This window comes from Capsicum annuum, chromosome 8, assembly GCF_002878395.1.
Source record: "Capsicum annuum cultivar UCD-10X-F1 chromosome 8, UCD10Xv1.1, whole genome shotgun sequence".
In the NCBI taxonomy this organism is placed as follows: Eukaryota; Viridiplantae; Streptophyta; class Magnoliopsida; order Solanales; family Solanaceae; genus Capsicum; species Capsicum annuum.
The window spans coordinates 113,071,979-113,078,672 of record NC_061118.1 but is presented as its reverse complement, the minus strand read 5'-3'; positions in this window follow the sequence as shown (position 1 = coordinate 113,078,672).

Below are 6,694 nucleotides of genomic sequence, written 5' to 3'. Positions count from 1 at the left end.
AATTAAAACTCTTCTTTCTAAAACTTTTTCCTAACTCCAACTCTAAAGTTTACATTGACCTTATAAGCAGACTAAATAAAAGGGAGTGAGGATTGTTGATCTCGAACTGAACTAATCCCATTTACAGGGACTCCCAGAATTTCTCCAAGTGACACTTCATCCAGGAATATCTCTACCCCATAACCATCCTAGTAAGACTTGAATCATCCTTATCAAACTTTATTATGAAGAAGAAGTCCTTGACTTTAGGTTTATATATTGTGGACACATAAGTCTTAAAAATATTTATCCATTCTCGATGTTCCACAAATTAAATCAGCTCATTCATTCCTGGTTCATCACGAATCTTGGAATCAAAGACTATCTCAGTTAACATCTTCTATGATTTGATGATCAAATTTCTCTCTTCTTTGGTAAGACTAAGAACAGCCTTCTAAACTTTTATTTTCTTAGATGAGGTACCTAATCCCTCAATCATCTGGCCAGTTTCCTCAGATTTTTATGGTTCGACCTAAGTACCAGGTCCCTTTGTACTCCTTTTTTCTCTTAATTGGTGCATGGTTCTTTTTACTTGCACCCTTTGACTTGGGCGCTACAGACTTTGGAGGCATTGAGACTCCCACTTCATTATAATTTTTGGATACAACAATGAAAATGTCATCATTAGTTTCTTCCTTCTTGTCTTCAGCCTTCACATCAACTACCTTCTCAAAAAGAGAAACTGTTTTGTCACTTTCATTCCTTTTCTTTGCATTTCTTTTTCTAGTAGTAGCTCTTTTGCTTGATTTCAAGACATCACTTAATGGCTTTTTCTTAGCCCCTCTAGTACTGTAGGACCTATGAATAGGCTTCTCAAAAACTATTCCTTCCCTGAATACCCCATCTTCTCTACTCTGTTCCAGGAAAGATTTATAAAGTCCTCATCACCATCATCATCTTCGATAGAAGAATGAAAAATTTCCTTGGCCACCCTTGTATACATAGGGGTGCCATTATACTTGGGACTCGAGGACTTGGGAGAAGAATTTATAGAGAAGGGAAGAAACCTTTAGGATTTAAAGCCGGCATTATTAAACTGTCAGACACCCAATATACCCTAACCTCGACACTACTAGGAGGTTTCTATGCTTCTCAGGTAAATCTTCTTCAAACAAATTTTCTTCCACCTTAAAAGGTTCAATCATTGCAAGGGAACTGGTCCCTTTGAAACTTCAGGTTGGGTGTTAGACTTAGGAGGAGGTCTATTTGATGAGGCTTTAGGAAAAATGATCAAAAGAGATGAAGACAAGAATTTTGACATTGGAAAAGTTTCTTCGACTATTTCTGAGTCAACAAGTGGTGAAGAGGCGGGTGCAACTAGCACTTCTTCATTGATATGCAATCCAAAGGGACCCTTGTGACAAATTTTGGTGGTGGATTTTTTTCATAAAAGCATTTTCAAAAGATGGCGAGAGATTCATTGAGGAGATTTTGATCAGAGAAATATTTTTGTATGAGGGTGTCTTGGTCGGAGAGTAAGGAAGAGATATTTTTTTGTTTTGAGAAAGAAAATTTTTTAGGAAAAAAAAGAAGAAGGTAATAAATGGAGACAATTATTGACACTGGAAATGAGTTTCCTGGAAAGATTCAGTGTTTTGGTAACAATAGATAAGATGGAGTGAGAGAGTATTTAATGAGGTTTAAAAGAGGTGTTTTTTTATCTCAAAAATGAAAGGACATGTCTAGTCCTCATTGGACATGCCACTTCATTTGTAGGGGTGATGTGACAATGGTCAGAAAGGAGACATGGAAGGTCACATGACCCTTAATGGGTTATTTTAGCATTTTAAAAACAAACAACATATAGGTATTGGCCTTGTAGTAAGGACCTGGTCCTTACTTCTGAATTTTCTTCTTTTCTTTTGTTTGTCCTAGTGCTCCTTCATTCTGACTAATCCACCATGGGTGTATACCTGCAGAAGGTATAAGACTGAATTAGACTTTTCCATAACTCACATATGGATACCTGCCTTTTAATTTTAGCCATTATAGAGAAAAAAATAAAAATAATTGTACAGAAGCTTTAATTCATTTTAATTAGACCAAGTTTGAGGTTGTTACATAGGTAGTTTTGTTTAGCATTGACCTGATGAAACATTATTAGTTACATAGTAGATAGTGTTAACTGCCTTAGCCCAAAAATTCTTGGGAAAACCAAAATCTATCAGCATTGTTCTTGCTATATCCATCAAAGTTTTGTTCTTTATTTTCCACAACACCATTTTGTTGGGGAATTTTAGGTGCTGAGAAGCTGTGACTGATCCTATGCTCTCCACAAAATTGGTCCATCTTGACATTTTCAAACTCAGTTCCATGATATAACCTGATCTCAGCAACCTTGAAGTTATACTTCACTTGAATTTTCTTGGAAAGAGTGATGAATGATTCAAAAGTTTCATCCTTGGACCTCAGGAATATGGTCTAGGTAAATCTTCAAAACTCATCCACAATTACCAAAATATACTTATTTTATCCTCTACTTTGAACCTTGTCAGGTCCACACAATTCCATAAGCAGCAATTCAAGAGGTCTGGTGGTGCTGACATGCTTCTTCTGTTTGAATGAGGACCTTGCCTGCTTTCCTCTAGTACAAGCATTACAGATCTTATCTTCTGCAAATTTGACATTGGGAATGCCATGGACTAGGTCCCTAGCATCCATTTTATTCAGCAATGATGAACTCAATTATCCTGGTCTTCGATGCCATAATTTAGTGCTATCACTTTGAGCACTAAGACATGTTAGCTCATCACATGAGACTGAGCTTAGATCTGCCACATACATGTCCTTTCATCTTTTTGCTTTCAGGACCACTTCATCTAAACTGACCCTAGTTACAATATAACTATCTGATAGAAATTTTCCTTCATTTTCTTTGTCATAAATTTGTGACACATTGAGAAGACTATACTTCAACCTATTGACAAAATATATATTTTCAATGGCATGATTTGATGATTTTCCAATCTTGCCAACCCCTTTAATATCCTTTTTTAACATTTCCAAAGGAGACACTTCAAGGGTTTTACCCTTTAAATCCTTCTCATTAGTAAGCTCAACTAATAAATCCATCAAAACCCTTGCTAGACCTTTGAGCCTTTTAAAGAATAATTATTGAGATTTTGTTTGATATCAAGGAGAGTTACCACTTCGTCATCTTCATCATCAGACTTAGCCATGAATGAAAAGAGTAGATCAAAGGCAACATGTGAATCTTCAATCGCCATCACTAAAATGTCTTTAGGGAGTTGAGAGTCATCAGAATCACTAGTTGAGTCTCCCTAGGCTGCCAGAGCTTGTTTCACAACATAATCTACAGTTGTTCTTCTTCTAACTTTGTCAGGAACCCGGTCCTTCTATTTTCCTTTATATGGTTCACCTCTGTCATAATCCTTGTACTCTACCTTGTGTATTGGATCCCTGAGAAAGTGACCAACATTTACACACTTATGACATAAGTTATTGCCTATAGCTGATCTATTTGAGTTTTCTCTTCTTTGAAAACCTCCATTTTTCCTTATAACCTTGAGAAATCTCTTGTTTATGTATGCCACATCTTTGTCTTCTTTACTGATTTCACCTTTTGCTTCTTTGAGATTCAAAGTCTTCTCTTTCTTGGATTCTTTCTTACCTTGCTCTTACTGCTTCTTCATTTCATAGATTTTCAGATTTCCTATGAGCTCATCCATTGTTCGGGTTTTTAGGTCCCTTGGTTCAGTAATGGAATTTACTTTACTTTTTCATGACTTGGAAAAAATACTAAGCACTATTTTTACTTGCTTAGTAGGCCTGATGTCCTCACCTAGATTGTGCAACTCATTAGTGATGGATATAAATCTTCCATGCATTTCCTAAATAGTTTCTCCTCCCTCCATTGTAAGAGTTTCATGTTGTGTGGTAAGCATGTCGACCTTTGATTCTTTTACTTGGCTAGTTCCCTCATGTACTGTTTTCAGACAAACCCAAATCTCTTTAGCTGACTCATGGGAAGATATCATGTTATACTCATCAGGTCCTATACCACACACTAACAACTTTTTTGCCTTGTAATTATTTTTAATTTTTTTACGATCATCTTCATCATACTTTTTTTTAGTCTTGGGGACTAATCTAGTGACTTTCCCTTCCTTCACTTCTCTCATAGGAACATGTGGACCATCCAAGATGACATCCATTAGCTCACTAGCTTCTACCATTATAAAGTCATATATTCTTTTTTTCCACCATTCGTAGTACTGACCATTGAATCTTAGAGGTCTAGTGGTGGACTGTCCTTCTTTCAGATTTAGTGGAGCTATCATTCCTTAGTTGGATCCTCTCTAGGTGTTATCCTCTTAGAGAGATCTAGTTCTGATAACAATTGATGAAATGCATAAGTCCACCAAATACAATAGGACCTTGCCCCTAAGCTACAAGTATAGTACAATATAATTAAAAAGAAAGATAATGCAATAATATGAAGAACACACTATGTTTACGTAGGAACTTCCTTGCTCAAGAGAAGTAAAAAATCACGACCTGCCATCAGGATTTTCAAACTCCACTAATCTTCAAGCAACCAAGTGATTACAAACTCTTGTAATCACTAACTCTCATAATAACTCTATTACAAGACAAGTGTGATAACTTTAACACACTTATAACTAACTAACTCCAGTCATTGATTCTAGGCAACTCTATCCAGGACCCAACATCACCTACGATGAAGATACATACTTAACCAACTTATAAACGACTCAAACAACTAACTCTAGTTGTTTCAACTCTAGTTGCTTCAACTTTAGCTGCTTCGATTCAAGATAAGGCTTGGACAAGCTACACATCTACTGTCCTTTATAATCAGGAGTATTTACAATAAAAGAACAAGATCATACCGAAAATCAACAAACGACAAAACTACAAATAAGCACACAATCAGTTTCCTTGTATAAGCTATGTTCAATAGGCGGCTTTTGCTATAGAGAACTCAAATTTTGATCTTTCAAAAACTGAGTTTTGTTGTATGTAGATGATCCTTTTATATTAGACAACAAAACCTAGAATTCTTCCTATTGGTCGAGTTTCAACTACTCTACTGCTGCGCTACCAACTTTCTGCAGGAAAGTACAACTTTCAACTGTAGTCAAGCAAGTCATCTTTAGAGAGCAACCTTATATGGGACCGGATCCCATAGATACTTAATAATTCATTGATCAGATTCGTGGAATAGTTTGTGGATCATTAAAACTTCAAGAATGTAAGAAAATTCACCCTTAGATGTTCTCAGTTAGTAATTATGCATATAATATAGCTCATTATTTGAGTTATTCTCAATCTTTATATTTCTATAAAGGGATTGAACTTTTGTTATTCATTATTTAAAGACTAATTAGATATTGACATGTGAAATTGATAGAAATTATTGAGCAAGCCTGGAGTGTAAGGCATGTGTACACCACACAATTAAATACTTAACACGTACGTAAGTTTCACAAAACAAACTGACACACTTTTCTCCATACATTTTTTAAGTGCCCCATTCCAAGAACTAATCTTGTACGAATTCCATACAAATATTTATGCAATGTATTAGTCGCAGGCAGGGGCTGACCCACATGGGCCCCAAGTATTGAACCCCCTTTAGCACAATTCTAGTGTGGGGTGTAGTGGGTAAGGGTTTTCAAAGTTTTCTATCATGCTCAAGATCGAGCCTGGATGGGATTTTTCTTGTCTTTTTCATTTCAGGCTCTTCTTTACCTTTTTTCTTTTTAAATTACTCTCTTTGTCAACTTTTTCAAATAGTTTTATAGCGATATATAGTAATAATTCAATCTATAAATTGATTTCAAAGTAAATGTTATTATATTTTCAATAAACTTTTTAATAAAAATATTTAATTTAAATAAAATTTATTTAATTTAAGCTCGCTAATATAATGTTTGACCCATTTATATTTAACTCGATCCGTTAATTTATCAACGCTCTTGGCATACTTGCTTTTTTTTGAATTTTTAAATAAAAAATCTGAGTCTGCTAAGTTCAAATAATTTGCTTATCATGTTGCTTTTGACTTGACTAGGTGTCAATCTTTTAACCTTAAAGATGAATTAGTACTTTTTCTTTTTCTAGTACTTTTTCTTTTTTCAACTTGTTGCCTTTTTAGCAAATGAAAAGACGGATGCAAAAAGCCAAAAGGAAAATTTGGCAGGAAAACAAAACAAAAAGGGAACGCAGGAAAGCCACTCTTTTATGTCGGAGCCAGGTTTCGATCCTGGGACCTGTGGGTTATGGGTCAACCACGCTTCCGCTGCGCCACTCAAATGATGTTAACTCAATTATTATAATTTTATTTTCATCACATTGATGATTAGAAGATCAGTTGTTCATCTTTTAACTAGTTCAGAAAAAAGTTTGGTACAATTTTTCATTTTCTTATACAGTATGTACGAAATCTAAATGATGCTGGGCATAGGCAAATCATTTTTGGTGAGATTTCATCCTATATTTATTGATAGTATTTAAAAAACATATTTTATTTTTAAAAGCTCACAAAAGACATAATATATATATAGCCTCCTGAATTATTTAATTTTTTTTTGTATAGCCATCTCAATTAAATTAGGTATTTATTAAACTTTTTACTCCTTCACAAATCATGTCAATTAAGCACAAACTG